Genomic DNA, 18,656 nt, shown 5'->3' with positions numbered 1-18,656 from the left:
ACTTATTGCAAAAATCTACAAGTAATCAAAGCAAAGTATTACGCACATGCTCCTAGGGGGATAGATTGGTAGGAAAAGACCATCGCTCGTCCCCGACCGCCAGTCATAAGGAAGACAATCAATAAATAAATCATGCTCCGACTTCATCACATAACGGTTCACCATACGTGCATGATACGGGAATCACAAACTTTAACACAAGTATTTCTAAAATTCACAACTACTCAACTAGCATGACTCTAATATCACCATCTCCATATCTCAAAACAATTATCAAGTATTGAACTTCTCATAGTATTCAACACACTCATAAGAAAAATTTATTATTAATCTTGAATGCCCAACATAATTAAAGCAATTTACCATGCTGTTTTGTAGGACTCTGAAAATAATCTAAGTGAAGCATGAGAGAACAATAGTTTCTATAAAACAAATCCACCAACGTGCTCTAAAAGATATAAGTGAAGCACTAGAGCAAAAACTATATAACTCAAAAGATATAAGTGAAGCACATAGAGTATTCTAACAATTTCCGAATCATGTGTGTCTCTCTCAAAAGATGTGTACAACAAGCATGACTATGGAAAACTAACAAATAAATACTCAAATAATACAAGACGCTCCAAGCAAAACACATATCATGTGGTAAATAAAACTATAGCTCCAAGTAAAGTTACCGATGGAAGTAGACGAAAGAGGGGATGCCTTCCGGGGCATCCCCAAGCTTTGGCTTTTAGGTGTCATTAGATTATATTGGGGGTGCCATGGGCATCCCCAAGTTTAGGCTATTGCCACTCCTTGTTCCATAATCCATCAAATCTTTACCCAAAACTTGAAAACTTTACAACACAAAACTTAAAGTAGAAAATCTCATGACCTCCGTTAGCGAAAGAAAACAAAACACCACTTCAAGGTACTGTAATGAAATCATTCTTTATTTCTATTGGTGTTAAACCTACTGTATTCCAAATTCTCTATGGTTTATAAACTATTTTACTAACCATAGATTCATTAAAATAAGCAAACAACACATGAAAAACAGAATCTGTCAAAAACAGAACAGTCTGTAGTAATCTGTAGCTAACGCAAGTTCTGGAACCCCAAAAATTCTAAAATAAATTTCTGGACGTTAGGAATTTATCTATTAATCATATGAAAAAATAATTGACTAAATATCAGTTTCCAAATAAAAATGGCAGCAATTCTCGTGAGCGCTAAAGTTTCTGTTTTTTACAGCAAGATTAAAAAGACTTTCCCCAAGTCTTCCCAACGGTTCTACTTGGCACAAACACTAATTGAACACAAAAAACACAACCAAAACAGAGGCTAGATAAATTATTTATTACTAAATAGGATCAAAAATCAAGGAATAAAAATAAAATTGGGTTGCCTCCCAACAAGCGCTATCGTTTAACGCCCCTAGCTGGGCATAAAAGCGAAGATAGATCTAGGTATTGCCATCTTTGGTAGGCAATCCATAAGTGGCTCTCATAATAGATTTATATGGTAATTTAATTTTATTTCTAGGGAAGTGTTCCATGCCTTTCCTTAATGGAAATTGGAATGTAATATTCCCATCCTTCATATCAATAATTGCACCAATCGTTCTAAGGAAAGGTCTACCAAGAATAATAGGACATGAAGGATTGCAATCTATGTCAAGAACAATAAAATTTATGAGCACATAATTCCTATTTGCAACAATAAGAACATCATTAATTATTCCCATATGTTTCTTGATAGTGGAATCCGCAAGGTGCAAGCTTAAAGAGCAATCATCAAAATCACAGAAACCTAGCAAATCACACAAAGTCTTAGGAATCGTGGAAACACTAGCACCCAAATCACACAAAGCATAGCACTCATGATCTTTAATTTTAATTTTTATAGTAGGTTCCCACTCATCATAAAGTTTTCTAGGGATAGAAACTTCCAACTCAAGTTTTCTTCATAAGATTGCATCAAAGCATCAACGATATGTTTGGTAAAGGCTTTATTTTGACTATAAGCATGAGGAGAATTTAGCACGGATTGCAACAAGGAAATACAATCTATCAAAGAGAAATTATCATAATTAAATTCCTTTAAATCCAAAATAGTGGGTTCATCGATATTTAAAGTTTTGACTTCTTCAATCCCACTTTTAACAATTTTAGCATCAAGATCTAAAGACTCCGAATTTTTGGAACGCCTTCTAGGTAAAGGTGGATCATATTAAGTCCTATCATTATCAAGATTCATATCACAAAACAAAGATTTAATAGGGGACACATCAATAACTTTTAGATCTTCATCTTTGTTATCATGGGAACTAGAAGAACACGCTTTTATAAAGCAGTCTTTCTTAGCACGCATCCTAGCGGTTCTTTCTTTGCACTCATCAATGGAAATTCTCATAGCTTTGAGAGACTCATTGATATCATGCTTAGGTGAAATAGATCTAAGTTTCAAAGAATCAACATCAAGAGAAATTCTATCAACGTTCCTGGCCAACTCATCAATCTTAAGCAATTTTTCTTCAATCAAAGCATCGAAATTATTTTGCGAAGTAATAAATTCTTTAATATTAGATTCAAATTCAGAGGGCATCTTATTAAAATTTCCATAAGAATTGTTGTAGGAGTTACCATAATTATTAGAGTAATTACTAGGATAAGGCCTAGGATTAAAGTTTCCTCTATACGCGTTGTTACCAAAATTATTCCTACCAACAAAATTCACATCCAAAGATTCATTATTATTCTCAATCAAAGTAGACAAAGGCATATCATTAGGATCAGAAGAAACGCTTTTATTAGCAAATAATTTCATAAGTTCATCCATCTTTCCACTCAAAACATTAATTTCTTCTATCGTGTGCACTTCCTTATTAGTAGATCTTTCGGTGTGCCATTGAGAATAATTAACCATAATATTATCTAGGAGTTTAGTAGCTTCTCCTAAAGTGATTTCCATAAAAGTGCCTCCCGTGGCCGAATCTAAAAGGTTTCTAGAAGCAAAATTCAATCCGGCATAAAAAATTTATATAATCATCCATAAATTCAAACCATGCGTAGGGCAATTACATATCATTAATTTCATCCTCTCCCAAGCTTATGCAACATGTTCATGATCAAGTTGCTTAAAATTCATAATATCGTTTCTAAGAGAGATGATCTTAGCGGGAGGAAAATACTTAGAGATAAAAGCATCTTTGCACTTATTCCATGAATCAATACTATTTTTAGGCAAAGACGAAAACCAAGCTTTAGCACGATCTCTAAGCGAAAACGGGGATAGCTTCAATTTAACAATATCATTATCCACATCTTTCTTCTTTTGCATATCACACAAATCAACGAAGTTGTTTAGATGGGTAGCGGCATCTTCACTAGTAAGGCCGGAAAATGGATCTTTCATGACAAGATTCAACAAAGCAGCATTAATTTCACAAGATTCAGCATCGGTAAGAGGAGCAATCGGAGTGCTAATAAAATCATTGTTGTTGGTATTAGTAAAGCCACACAATTTGGTATTATCTTGAGCCATCGTGACAAGCAAGCAATCCAACACACAAGCAAACAAGAGACGAGCAAAAAGAGGTGAATAGAGAAAGAGGAGGAGGACGAAGAGAGAGAGAGAGAGAGAGAGAGAGAGAGAGAGAGAGAGAAGGCGAATAAAATGGCAAGGGTGAAGTGGGGGGGGAACGAGAGGCAAATGGAAAATAATGTAATGCGGGAGATAAGGGTTTGTGATGGGTACTTGGTATGTTGGCTTTTGCATAGACTCCCCGGCAACGGCGCCATAAATCCTTCTTGCTACCTCTTGAGCACTGTGTTGGTTTTCCCTTGAATAGGAAAGGGTAATGCAGTAGAGCAGCGTAAGTATTTCCCTCAGTTCTTGAGAACCACGGTATCAATCCAGTAGGAGGCCACGCACGAGTCCCTCACACCTACACAAACAAATAAACTCCTCGCAACCAACGCAATAAAGGGGTTGTCAATACCTTCACGGTCACCTACGAGAGTGAGATCTGATACATATGATAAGATAATATTTTTGGTATTTTTATGATAAAAAGAAATAAAGATGCAAGTAAAATAAATGGCAAAGGAAATAACTAAGTATTGGAAGATTAATATGATGGAAAATAGACCTGGGGGCCATAGGTATCACTAGTGGCTTCTCTCGAGAGCATAAGTATTATGGTGGGTGAACAAATTACTGTTGAGCAATTGACAGAATTGAGCATAGTTATGAGAATATCTAGGTATGATCATGTATATAGGCATCACGTCCGAGACAAGTAGACCGACTCCTGCCTGCATCTACTACTATTACTCCACACATCGACCGCTATCCAGCATGCATCTAGAGTATTAAGTTCAAGAGAACAGAGTAATGCTTTAAGCAAGATGACATGATGTAGAGGGATAAACTCATGCAATATGATATAAACCCCATCTTGTTATCCTCGGTGGCAACAATACAATAGGTGCCTTGCTGCCCCTACTGTCACTGGGAAAGGACACCGCAAGATTGAACCCAAAGCTATGCACTTCTCCCATTGCAAGAAAGATCAATCTAGTAGGCCAAACCAAACTGATAATTCAAGAGACTTGCAAAGATAACCAATCATACATAAAAGAATTCAGAGAAGATTCAAATATTCTTCATAGATGAACTTGATCATAAACACAATTCATCAATCTCAACAAAGACACCGCAAAACAAGATTACATCGAATAGATCTCCACAAGAGAGGGGGAGAACTTTGTATTGAGATCCAAAAAGAGAGAAGAAGCCATCTAGCTAATAACTATGGACCCGAAGGTCTGAAGTAAACTACTCACACTTCATCGGAGATGCTATGGTATTGATGTAGAAGCCCTCCGTGATCGATACCCCCTCCGGCGGAGCTCCGGAAAAGGCCCCATGATGGGATCTCGTGGATACAGAACGTTACAGCGGTGGAATTAGGGTTTTGGCTCCATATCTGGTAGTTTGGGGTACATAGGTATATATAGGAGGAAGAAATACGTCGGTGGAGCAATGTGGGCCCCACGAGGGTGGAGTGCACGCTTGGGGTGGGGGTAGGCGCGCCCCCCTACCTCGTGCCTTCCTGGTTGATGTCTTGACGTAGGGTCCAAGTCCTCTAGATCACGTTTGTTCCGAAAATCACGTTCCCGAAGGTTTCATTCCGTTTGGACTCCATTTGATATTCTTTTTCTGCGAAACTCTGAAATAAGCAAAAAACAGCAATTTTAGGCTGGGCCTCCGGTTAATAGGTTAGTCCCGAAAATAATATAAAAGTGTATAATAAAGCCCAATAATGTCCAAAACAGGATTTAATATAGCATGGAACAATAAAAAATTATAGATACGTTGGAGACGTATCACTTGCCGGTAACGAGATTGAACTAGGTATTGAGATACCGACGATCGAATCTCGGGCAAGTGACATACCGATGACAAAGGGAACAACGTATGTTGTTATGCGGTTTGACCGATAAAGATCTTCGTAGAATATGTGGGAACCAATATGAGCATCCAGGTTTCGCTATTGGTTATTGACCAGAGACGTGTCTCGGTCATGTCTACATAGTTCTCGAACCCGTAGGGTCCGCATGCTTAAAGTTCGGTGACGATTGTATTACGAGTTTTTTGTGTTTTGATGTACCGAAGGTTGTTCGGAGTCCCGGATATGATCACGGACATGAAGAGGAGTCTTGAAATGGTCGGGACATAAAGATCGATATATTGGACGACTGTATTTGGATACCGGAATGGTTCCGGGTGAGATCGGGAATATACCAGAGCACCGGGAGGTTATCGAAACCCCCCGGGAGGTATATGGCCTTATTGGGCTTTAGTGGAAAGGAGGGGAAAGGAGCAAGGGAGGTGGCGCCCCGCCCCAAGCCCAATCTGAATTGGGAAGGGGGGCGGGCCCCCCTTTCCTTCCTCCCTCCTTCCTCTTCCTTCCCTCTCCTACTCCAAGTTGGAAAGGGGGGAATCCTCCTCCCGGTGGGAGTAGGACTCCCCATGGCACGCCCTAGAGAGGGCCGGCCCTCCCCTCCTCCACTCCTTTATATACGGGGGCAGGGGGCACCTCTAGACACACAAGTTGATCTGTTGATCTCTCCCAGCTGTGTGCGGTGCTCCCCTCCACCATAATCCACCTCGATCATATCGTAGCGGTGCTTAGGCGAAGCCCTGCGTCCGTAGCATCATCATCACCATCATCACGCTGTCGTGCTGATGAAACTCTCCTGTGAAGCTTTGCTGGATCAGAGCTCGCGGGACGTCATTGAGTTGAACGTGTGCAGAACTGGGAGGTGCCGTGTGTTCGGTGCTTGGATCAGTCGGATAGTGAAGACGTACGACTACATCAACCGCGTTGTGCTAACGCTTCCTCTTACGGTCTACGAGGGTACGTGGACGATACTCTTCCCTCTCGTTTCTATGTATCACCAAGATCTTGCGTGTGCGTAGGAATTTTTTTGAAATTACTACGTTCCCCAACAACGATTCCTACTTGGAGTAGGACTCCCCCCCCCTTGGGCGCGCCCCCTAGGGCCGGCCGGCCTCCTCCTCCCCTCCTTTATATATGGGGGAGGGGGCACCCCATAGACACACAAGTTGATCTTTAGCCATGTGCGGTGCCCCCCTCCACAGTTTTACACCTCGGTAATATTGTCATAGTGCTTTAGGCGAAGCCCTGCATCGGTAACTTCATCATCACCATCACCACGCCATCGTGCTGATGAAACTCTCCCTCGGCCTCAACGGGATCAAGAGTTTGAGGGACGTCATCAAGCTGAATGTGTGCAGATCGCGGAGGTGCCGTACGTTCGGTACTTGGATCGGTTGGATTGCGAAGACGTTCGACTACATCAACCGCATTACTAAATGCTTCCGCTTTTGGTATACAAGGGTACATAGACACACTCTCCCCTCTTGTTACTATTCATCTCCTAGATAGATCTTGCGTGATCGTAGGTAATTTTTTGAAATACTGTGTTCCCCAATAGTGGCATCCGAGCCAGGTCTATGCGTAGATGTTATATGCATGAGTAGAACACAAAGAGTTGTGGGTGATAATAGTCATACCACTTACTAGCATGTCATACTTTGATTTGGCCGTATTGTTGGATGAAGCGGCCCAGACTGACATTACATGACCGCGTTCATGAGACTGGTTCTACCGCCGTGCTTTGCACACAGGTGGCTAGTGGGTGTCTGTTTCTCCAACTTTAGTTGAATCAAGTGTGACTATGCCCAGTCCTTGTTGAACGTTAAAACAACACACTTGACGAAAAATCGTTGAACGGTTCTTGCTAGAAGCCCGTAGCAGCCACGTAAAACTTGCAACAACAAAGTAGAGGATGTCTAACTTGTTTTTGCAAGGCTTGATGTGATGTGATATGGTCAAGACGTGATGATATATAAATTGTTGTATGAGATGATCATGTTTTGTTAAAGTTATTGGCAACTGGAAGAAGCCTTATGGTTGTCTCTTTATTGCATAAGATGCAAGCGCCATATAATTGCTTTACTTTATCGCTATGCGATAGCAATAGTTGGCAAGACGACCATGTGACGACACATTGATAGAGAACAAGATGATAGAAATCACGGTGTCATGCCAGTGACGATGGAGATCATGACTGTACTTTGGACATGGAGATCAAAGGCACAAGATGATGATGGCCATACCATGTCACATATTTTGATTGCATGTGATGTTTATCTTTTATGCATCTTGTTTTGCTTAGTAACGATGGTAGCATTATGAGATGATCCCTTACTAAAATTTCAAGGTATAAGTGTTCTCCCTGAGTATGTGCTACCTCTTGAGCTTGCATTGGATTTCCCCGAAGAGGAAAGGATGATGCAGCAGAGTAGCGTAAGTATTTCCCTCAGTTTTTGAGAACCAAGGTATCAATCCAGTAGGAGGCCACGCTCAAGTCCCTCGTACCTGCACAAAACGATAGCTACTCGCAACCAACGCGATTAGGGGTTGTCAATCCCTTCGCGATCACTTACGAGAGTGAGATCTGGTAGATATAATATTTTTGGTATTTTTGGTATAAAGATGCAAAGTGAAAAGTAAAAGCAAAGTAAAAGGCAAAACAAGATTAAAGTGATGGAGATTAATATGATGAGAATAGACCCGAGGCCATAGGTTTCACTAGTGGCTTCTCTCAAGAGCATAAGTATTCTACGGTGGGTGAACAAATTACTGTTGAGCAATTGACAGAATTGAGCATAGTTATGAGAATATCTAGGTATGATCATGTATATAGGCATCACGCCCGTGACAAGTAGACCGAAACGATTCTGCATCTACTACTATTACTCCACTCATCGACCGCTATCCAGCATGCATCTAGAGTATTAAGTTAAAAACAGAGTAATGCCTTAAGCAAGATGACATGATGTAGAGAGATAAATTCATGCAATATGAAATAAACCCCATCTTGTTATCCTCGATGGCAACGATGCAATACGTGCCTTGCTGCCCCTTCTGTCACTCGGAAAGGACACCGCAAGATCGAACCCAAAGCTAAGCACTTCTCCCATGGCAAGAACTACCAATCTAGTTGGCCAAACCAAACGGATAATTCGAAGAGACTTGCAAAGGTAACCAATCATACATAAAAGAATTCAGAGAAGATTCAAATATTATTCATAGATAGACTTGATCATAAACCCACAATTCATCGGCCTCAACAAACACACCGCAAAAAGAAGATTACATCGAATAGATCTCCACAAGAGAGGGGGATAACTTTGTATTGAGATCCAAAAAGAGAGAAGAAGCCATCTAGCTACTAACTATGGACCCGAAGGTCTGAGGTAAACTACTCACACTTCATCGGAGGGGCTAGGATGATGTAGAAGCCCTTCGTGATGACGGCCCTCTTCCGGCGGAGCTCCGGAACATGCCCCAAGATGGGATCTCGTGGATACAGAAAGTTGTGGCGGTGGAATTAGGTTTTTGGCTCCTGTTCTGATCGTTTGGGGGTACGTAGGTACATATAGGAGGAAGAAGTACGTCGGTGGAGCATCGAGGGGCCCACGAGGCAGGGGGTGCCCCCCACCCTCGTGACCACCTCTTTTGTTCCTTGGCGTAGGGTCCAAGTCTCCTGGATCACGTTCGGTGAGAAAATCACGTTCCCGAAGGTTTTATTCCGTTTGGACTCCGTTTCATATTCCGTTTCTTCGAAACACTGAAATAGGAAAAAAATAGCAATTCTGGGCTGGGCCTCCGGTTAATAGGTTAGTCCCAAAAGTAATATAAAAGTGGAAAATAAAGCTCAATATAGTCCAAAACAGTAGATAATATAGCATGGAGCAATCAAAAATTATAGATACGTTGGAGACGTATCAGGCATCCCCAAGCTTAATTCCTGCTCGTCCTCGAGTAGGTAAATGATAAAAGGAGAATTTTTGATGCGGAGTGCTACTTGGCATAATTTCAATGCAAATCTTCTTAATTGTGATATGAATATTCAGATTCGAAAGATTCAAGACAAAAGTTTGTTGGGGAATGTAGCAGAAATTCAAAATTTTCTACGCATCGCCAAGATCAATCTATGGAGAAGTCTAGCAACGAGGGAAGGAGAGTGCATCTACATACCCTTGTAGATCGCTAAGCGGAAGCGTTCAAGTGAACGGGGTTGATGGAGTCATACTCGTCGTGATCCAAATCACCGATGATCCTAGTGCCGAACGGACGGCACCTCCGCGTTCAACACACGTACAACCCGGTGACGTCTCCTACGCCTTGATCCAGCAAGGGGAGAAGGAGAGGTTGGGGAAGACTCCGTCCAGTAGCAGCACGATGGCGTGGTGGTGGTGGAGGAGCGTGGTACTCCAGCAGGGCTTCGCTAAGCACCGCAAGAGACGAGGAGGGAGAGGGGTAGGGCTGCGCCAAGAAGGAGATGTTCTCGTGTGTATGGCAGCCCAAAACCCCACTTTATATAGGGGAAAGGGAGGGGCTGCGCCCCCACCTAGTTTTCCACCCCTAGGGGTGGCGGCCAGCCCTAGATCCCATCTAGGGGGGCGGCCAAGGGGGGAGAGAGGGGGGCGCACCACTAGGTGGGCCTTAGGCCCATCTGAGCCTAGGGTTTCCCCCTTTTCCCTTCTCTCTTCGCCTTGGGCCCTGGTGGGGGGCGCACCAGCCCACCTGGGGCTGGTCCCCTCTCACACTTGGCCCACGCAGCCCTCTGGGGCAGGTAGCCCCACCTGGTGGACCCCCAGGACCCTCCTGGTGGTCCCGGTACGTTACCGATAGCACCCGAAACTTTTCCGGTGACCAAAACAGGACTTCCCATATATAAATCTTTACCTCCGGACCATTTCGGAACTCCTCGTGATGTCCGGGATCTCATCCGGGACTCCGAACAACATTCAATAACCACGTATATCTATTCCCTATAACCCTAGCGTCATCGAACCTTAAGTGTGTAGACCCTACGGGTTCGGGAACCATACAGACATGACCGAGACACCTCTCCGGCCAATAACCAACAGCGGGATTTGGATACCCATGTTGTCTCCCACATGTTCCACGATGATCTCATCGGATGAACCATGATGTCGAGGATTCAATCAATCCCGTATTCAATTCCCTTTGTCTAGCGGTATTGTACTTGCCCGAGATTCGATCGTCGGTATCCGATACCTTGTTCAATCTCGTTACCGGCAAGTCTCTTTACTCGTTCCGTAATACATCATCCCGTGATCAACTCCTTGGTCACATTGCGCATATGATGATGTCCTACCGAGTGGGCCCAGAGATACCTCTCCGTCACATGGAGTGACAAATCCCAGTCTCGATTTGTGCCAACCCAACAGACACTTTCGGAGATACCCATAGTGTACCTTTATAGCCACCCAGTTATGTTGTGACGTTTGGCACACCCAAAGCATTCCTACGGTATCCGGGAGTTGCACAATCTCATGGTCTAAGGAAATGATACTTGACATTAGAAAAGCTTTAGCATACGAACTACACGATCTTTGTGCTAGGCTTAGGATTGGGTCTTGTCCATCACATCATTCTCCTAATGATGTGATCCCGTTATCAACGACATCCATGTCCATGGTCAGGAAACCGTAACCATCTATTGATCAACGAGCTAGTCAACTAGAGGCTTACTAGGGACATGGTGTTGTCTATGTATCCACACATGTATCTGAGTTTCCTATCAATACAATTCTAGCATGGATAATAAACGATTATCATGAACTAGGAAATATGATAATAACTAATTTATTATTGCCTCTAGGGCATATTTCCAACAGTCTCCCACTTGCACTAGAGTCAATAATCCAGTTCACATCGCTATGTGATTAACACTCAAGGTCACATCCCCATGTGACGAACACCCAAAGAGTTCTGGGTTTGATCATGTTATGCTTGTGAGAGAGGTTGTAGTCAACGGGTCTTGCCATATTCAGATCCCTATGTATTTCGCAAAACTTTATGTCATATCGTAGATGCTGCTACCACGTTCCACTTGGAGCTATTCCAAATTGTTGCTCCATTATACGTATCTGGTATCTCTACTCAGAGCTATCCGGATAGGTGTTAAGCTTGCATCGACATAACTCTTTACGTCGAACTCTTTATCACCTCCATAACTGAGAAACATTTCCTTATTCCTCTAAGGATAATTTTGACCACTATCTGGTGATCTACTCCTAGATCACCTTTGTACCCTCTTGCCAGACATGTGGCAAGGCACACATCAGGTGCGGTACTTCAGCATGGCATACCGTATAGAGCCTATGACAAAAGCATAGGGGACAACGTTCATCCTTCCTCTTTCTTCTGCCGTGGTCAAGCTTTGAGTCTTACTCAGCTTCACACCTTACAACTCAGGTAAGAACCCCTTCTTTGAATGATCTATTTTGAACTCCTTCAAAAACATGTCAAGGTGTGCGTTCTTTGAAAGTACCATCAGGCGTCTTGATCTATCTCTACAGATCTTGATGTAAGCAGCTTTATTCAGGTCTTCCTTTGAAAATCACTCTTCAAACAACCGTTTATGCTTTCCAGAAATTCTACATTATTTTGGATCAACAATATGTCATCCACATGTACTTATCAGAAATGTTGTAGTGCTCCCACTCACTTTCTTGTAAATACAAGTTTCTAGCAAATATTGTATAAACCTAAAAGCTTTGATCACTCCATCAAAACATATATTCTGACTCCGAGATGCTTGCTCTAGTCCATAGAAGGATTGCTGGAGCCAGCATACCTTCTAGCATCCTTAGGATTGTCAAAACCTTTTATTGTATCACATACAACTTTTCTTACGAAAACTGGTAAGAAAACTTGTTTTGACATCCATCTGTAAGATTTCATAATCGAAAAATACAGCTAATGCTAACATGATTCCGATGGACTTAAGCATCGCTATGGGTGAGAAATTCTCATCGTAGTCAACTCCTTGAACTTGTGAAAAGACTCTTTCCCACAAGTCGAGCTTCATAGACGGTAACATTACCGCCCACGTCCGTCTTCTTCTTAAAGATCCATTTATCTCAATGGCTTGCCGATCATCGGGCAAGTCCACCAAAGTCCATACTTTGTTCTGATATATGGATCATATCTCGGATTTCATGGCTTCTAACCATTTGTCGGAATACGGGCCCACCATCGCTTCTCCATAGCTCATAGGTTCATTGTTGTCTAACAACATGATATCTAAGACAGGATTACCGCACCACTTAGGAGTAGTACATATCCTTGTAGACCTACGAGGTTCGATAGAAACTTGATCTGAAGCTTCATGATCACTATCATTAACTTTCTATTCAACAGACATAGGCGCCACAGAAAACATCTTTCTGTGTTGCATCACTCTCTGGTTGAAGTAAAGGTTCGACAACCTCATCAAGCTCTATCTTCCTCCCACTCAATTCTTTCGAGAGAAACTTCTTCTCGAGAAAGGACCCGTTCTTAGCGACAAACAATTTGCCCTCGGATCTGAGATAGAAGGTGTACCCAACTGTCACCTTTGGGTATCCTATGAAGATGTGTTTGTCCGCTTTGGGTTCGAGCTTCTCCGGCTGAAGCCTTAAGCATTGCAGCCCCAAACATTAAGAAACGACAACTTTGGTTTCTTGCCAAACCAATGTTCATATGATGTCGTCTCAACGGACTTAGATGGTGTCCTATCTAAAGTGAATGCAGCTGTCTCTAACACATAACCTCAAAATGAAAATGGTAGATCAGTAAGAGACATCATAGATCGCACCATATCTCATAAGGTTCGATTACGACGTCCGGACACACCATTACCTTGTGGTGTTCTAGGTGGCTTCAACTGTGAAACAATTCCACAATGTCTTAAGTGATTGCCAAACTCATAACTCAGAAAATCCCCTTTTGATCAGATCATAGGAACATGATCTTTTTGTTATGATGATTCTTAACTTCATTCTGAAATCGCTTGAACCTTTCAAACGTTTCAGACTTGTGCTTCATTAAGTAAATATACCTATATCTACTCAAATCGTGGGTGAAGATGAGAAAATAGCGATATCCACCGCACGCTTCAATTCTCATTGGATCACACGCATCAGCATGTATGATTTCCAGCAAGTCACTTGCCCGTTTCATTGTACCTGAAAACGGGGTCTTAGTCATCCTGCCCATGAGGCATGGCTCGCATGTGTCAAGCGATTCAAAATCAAGTGACTCCAAACATCCATCGATATGGAGTTTCTTCATGCATCTTACGCCAATATGACCTAAGCGGCAGTGCCACAAGAAAGTGGTACTATCATTATTAGCTCTACATCTTTTGGCGTGAACATGTGTACCACGACCGAGATTCAATGAACCATTCACATAGGGTGCATGACCATGAAAGGTATCATTCATGTAAACAGAATAACCATTATTCTCTAACTTAAATGAATGACCGTATTGCAATGAACATGATCTAATCATATTCATGCTCAATGTAGACACCTGAAAACATTTATCTAGGTTTAATACTAATCCCGAAGGCAGATGGAGCGTGTGATGGTGATCTCATCAACTTTGGAAACACTTCCAACACACATCATCACCTCGCCCTCAGCCAGTCTCCGTTTAGTCCGTAGCTTTTGCTTCAAGTCACCAATAATAGTAACTGAACCGGTATCCAATACCCAGGTGCTACCAGGAGTACTAGTGAGGTACACCTTAATGACACGTATAAATTTTGTTGAAGTTGCCAGCCTTCTTATCTATCATGCATTTGGGGTAATCCCGCTACCAGTGACCGTTCCCTTTACAATAGAAGCACTTAGTCTCGGGTTTGGGTTCAACCTTGGGTTCCTTCATTGGAGCGGCAACTGGTTTGCCATCCATGAAGTTTCCCTTCTAGCCCTTGCCCTTCTTGAAACCAGTGGTCTTGTTAAACCATCAACACTTGATGCTCCTTCTTGATTTCTACCTTTTGCGGTCTTAAGCACCGCGAACAGCTCCGGGATCAACTCCATCCCTTGCATGTCATAGTTCATCATGAAGATCTAGTAGCTTAGTGATAGTGGCTAGAGAACTCTATCAATCACTATCTTATCTGGAAGTTTAACTCCCACTTGATTTAAGTGATTGTAGCACCCAGACATTCTGAGCACATGCTCACTAGCTGAGCTATTCTCCTCCATCTTGTTGGCAAAAGAACTTGTCAGAGGTCTCCCACCTCTCAACACGGGCATGAGCCTGAAATCCCAATTTCAGCTCTTGGAACATCTCATATGTCTTATGGCGTTCAAAACGTCATTGGAATCCCGATTCTAAGCCGTAAAGTATGGTGCACTAAACTATCAAGTAGTCATCAGGATGTGTCTGTCAGGTGTTCACAACATCCACAGACGATGTTGTAGGGGTTTGCACATCGAGCGGTGCATCAAAGACGTAAGCCTTCTGTGTAGCAGTGAGGACACTCCTCGGACTACGGACCTAGTCCGCATCATTGCTTACAATATCTTTCAACTTGGTCTTTCTCTAGGAACGTAATGAAATAGGGAGCTACAACGTGAGCTATTCATCTACAACATATTTGCGAAGACAATTTAGACTATGTTCATGATAATTGAGTTCATCTAATCAAATTATTTAATGAACTCCTACTCAGATAGACATCCCTCCAGTCATCTAAGTATAACATGATCCGAGTTAACTAGGCCGTGTCCGATCATCACGTGAGACGGACTAGTCAACATCGGTGAACATCTTCATGTTGATCGTATCTTCTATACGACTCATGCTCGACCTTTCGGTCTACCGTGTTCCGAGGCCATGTCTGTACATGCTAGGCTCGTCAAGTCAACCTAAGTGTATTGCGTGTGTAAATCTGGCTTACACCCGTTGTATTCGAACGTTAGAATCTATCACACCCAATCATCACGTGGTGCTTCAAAACAACGAACCTTCGCGACGGTGCACAATTAGGGGGGACACTTTTCTTGAAATTATTATGAGGGATCATCTTATTTAAGCTACCGTCGTTCTAAGCAAATAAGATGTAAAACATGATAAACATCACATGCAATCAAATAGTGACATGATATGGCCAATATCATTTTGCTCCTTCTGATCTCCATCTTCGGGGCTCCATGATCATCGTTGTCACCGGCATGACACCATGATCTTCATCATCATGATCTCCATCATCGTGTCTTCTTGAAGTTGTCTTGTCATCTATTACTTCTACTACTATGGCTAACGCTTTAGCAATAAAGTAAAGTAATTACATGACGTTTATGTTGACACGCAGGTCATAAATAAATAAAGACAACTCCTATGGCTCCTGCCGGTTGTCATACTCATCGACATGCAAGTCGTGATTCCTATTACAAGAACATGATCATCTCATACATCACATATATCATTCATCACATCCTTTTGGCCATATCACATCACAAGGCATATGCTGCAAAAACAAGTTAGACGTCCTCTAATTGTTTGTTGCAAGTTTTTACGTGGCTGCTATAGGTTTCTAGCAAGAACGTTTCTTACCTACACGAAAACCACAACGTGATATGCCAATTTCTATTTACCCTTCATAAGGACCCTTTTCATCAAATCTGATCCGACTAAAGTGGGAGAGACAGACACCCGCTAGCCACCTTATGCAACTAGTGCATGTCAGTCAGTGGACCCAGTCTCACGTAAGAGTACGTGTAAGGTTGGTCCGGGCCGCTTCATCCCACGATGCCGCCGAATCAAGATAAGACTAGTAAGGGCAAGCAAATTGACAAAATCGACACCCACAACAACTTGTGTTCTACTCGTGCATAGAAACTACGCATAGACCTAGCTCATGATGCCACTGTTGGGGAACGTAGCAGAAATTCAAAATTTTCTACGCATCACCAAGATCAATCTATGGAGAAGTCTAGCAACGAGGGAAGGAGAGTGCATCTACATACCCTTGTAGATCGCTAAGCGGAAGCATTCAAGTGAACGGGGTTGATGGAGTCGTACTCGTCGTGATCCAAATCACCGATGATCCTAGTGCCGAACGGACGGCACCTCCGCGTTCAACACACGTACAGCCCGGTGACGTCTCCTATGCCTTGATCCAGCAAGGGGAGAAGGAGAGGTTGGGGAAGACTCAGTCCAGCAGTAGCACGACGGCATGGTGGTGGTGGTGGAGCGTGGTACTCTAGCAGGGCTTCGCTAAGCACCGCAAGAGACGAGGAGGGAGAGGGGTAGGGCTGCGCCAAGAAGGAGATGTTCTCGTGTGTATGGCAGCCCAAAACCCCACTATATATAGGGGAAAGGGAGGGGCTGCGCCCCCACCTAGGTTTCCACCCCTAGGGATGGAGGCCAGCCGTAGATCCCATCTAGGGGGGCGGCCAAGGGGGGAGAGAGGGGGGGCGCACCACTAGGTGGGCCTTAGGCCCATCTGAGACTAGGGTTTCCCCCTTTTCCCTTCTCTCTTCGCCTTGGGCCCTGGTGGGGGGGCGCACCAGCCCACCTGGGGCTGGTCCCCTCTCACACTTGGCCCACGCAGCCCTCTGGGGCAGGTAGCCCCACCTGGTGGACCCCCGGGACCCTCCCGGTGGTCCCGGTACGTTACCGATAGCACCCGAAACTTTTCCGATGACCAAAACATGACTTCCCATATATAAATCTTTACCTCCAGACATGACCGAGACACCTCTCCGGCCAATAACCAACAGCGGGATCTGGATACCCATGTTGGCTCCCACATGTTCCACGATGATCTCATCGGATGAACCATGATGTCGAGGATTCAATCAATCCCGTATTCAATTCCCTTTGTCTAGCGGTATTGTACTTGCCCGAGATTCGATCGTCGGTATTCGATACCTTGTTCAATCTCGTTACCGGCAAGTCTCTTTACTCATTCCGTAATACATCATCCCGTGATCAACTCCTTGGTCACATTGCGCATATGATGATGTCCTACCGAGTGGGCCCAGAGATACCTCTCCGTCAGATGGAGTGACAAATCCCAGTCTCGATTCGTGCCAACCCAACAGACACTTTAGGAGATACCCGTAGTGTACCTTTATAGCCACCCAGTTACATTGTGACGTTTGGCACACCCAAAGCATTCCTACGATATCCGGGAGTTGCACAATCTCATGGTCTAAGGAAATGATACTTGACATTAGAAAAGCTTTAGCATACGAACTACACGATCTTTGTGCTAGGCTTAGGATTGGGTCTTGTCCATCACATCATTCTCCTAATGATGTGATCCCGTTATCAACGACATCCAATGTCCATGGTCAGGAAACCATAACCATCTATTGATCAACAAGCTAGTCAACTAGAGGCTTACTAGGGACATGGTGTTGTCTATGTATCCACACATGTATCTGAGTTTCCTATCAATACAATTCTAGCATGGATAATAAACGATTATCATGAACAAGGAAATATGATAATAACTAATTTATTATTGCCTCTAGGGCATATTTCCAACAAAGTTTATATTAACATAAAAAGTAATAATACTTCAAGCATACTAACAAAGCAATTATGTTTTCTCAAAATAACATGGCCAAAGAAAGTTATCCCTACAAAATCATATAGTCTGGCTATGCTCTATCTTCACCACACAAAGTATTTAAATCATGCACAACCCCAATGACAAACCAAGCAATTGTTTCAAACTCTAACTTTTTCAGAACTTTTTCAATCTTCACGCAATACATGAGAGTGAGCCATGGATATAGCACTATAGGTGGAATAGAATGGTGGTTGTGGAGAAGATAAAAAGGAGAAGATAGTCTTACATCAACTAGGCGTATCAACGGGCTATGGAGATGCCCATCAATAGATATCAATGTGAGTGAGTAGGGATTGCCATGCAACGGATGCACTAGAGCTACAAATGTATGAAAGCTCAAAAAGAAACTAAGTGGGTGTGCATCCAACTTGCTTGCTCACGAAGACCTAGGGCAATTTGAGGAAGCCCATCATTGGAATATACAAGCCAAGTTCTATAATGTAAAATTCCCACTAGTATATGAAAGTGATAACATGAGGGACTCTCTACTATGAAGATCATGGTGCTACTTTGAAGCACAAGTGTGGTAAAAGGATAGTAACATTGTCCCTTCTCTCTTTTTCTCTCTTTTTTTATTTTTTATTTTTTTATTTTTTTATTTGGGCCTTTTCTCCT

This window comes from Triticum urartu, chromosome 2A (assembly GCF_056163025.1).
Source record: "Triticum urartu cultivar PI428250 chromosome 2A, HENAU_Tu73, whole genome shotgun sequence".
In the NCBI taxonomy this organism is placed as follows: Eukaryota; Viridiplantae; Streptophyta; class Magnoliopsida; order Poales; family Poaceae; genus Triticum; species Triticum urartu.
The sequence above is the reverse complement of the archived record's forward strand: the minus strand, read 5'-3'. Positions refer to the sequence as shown.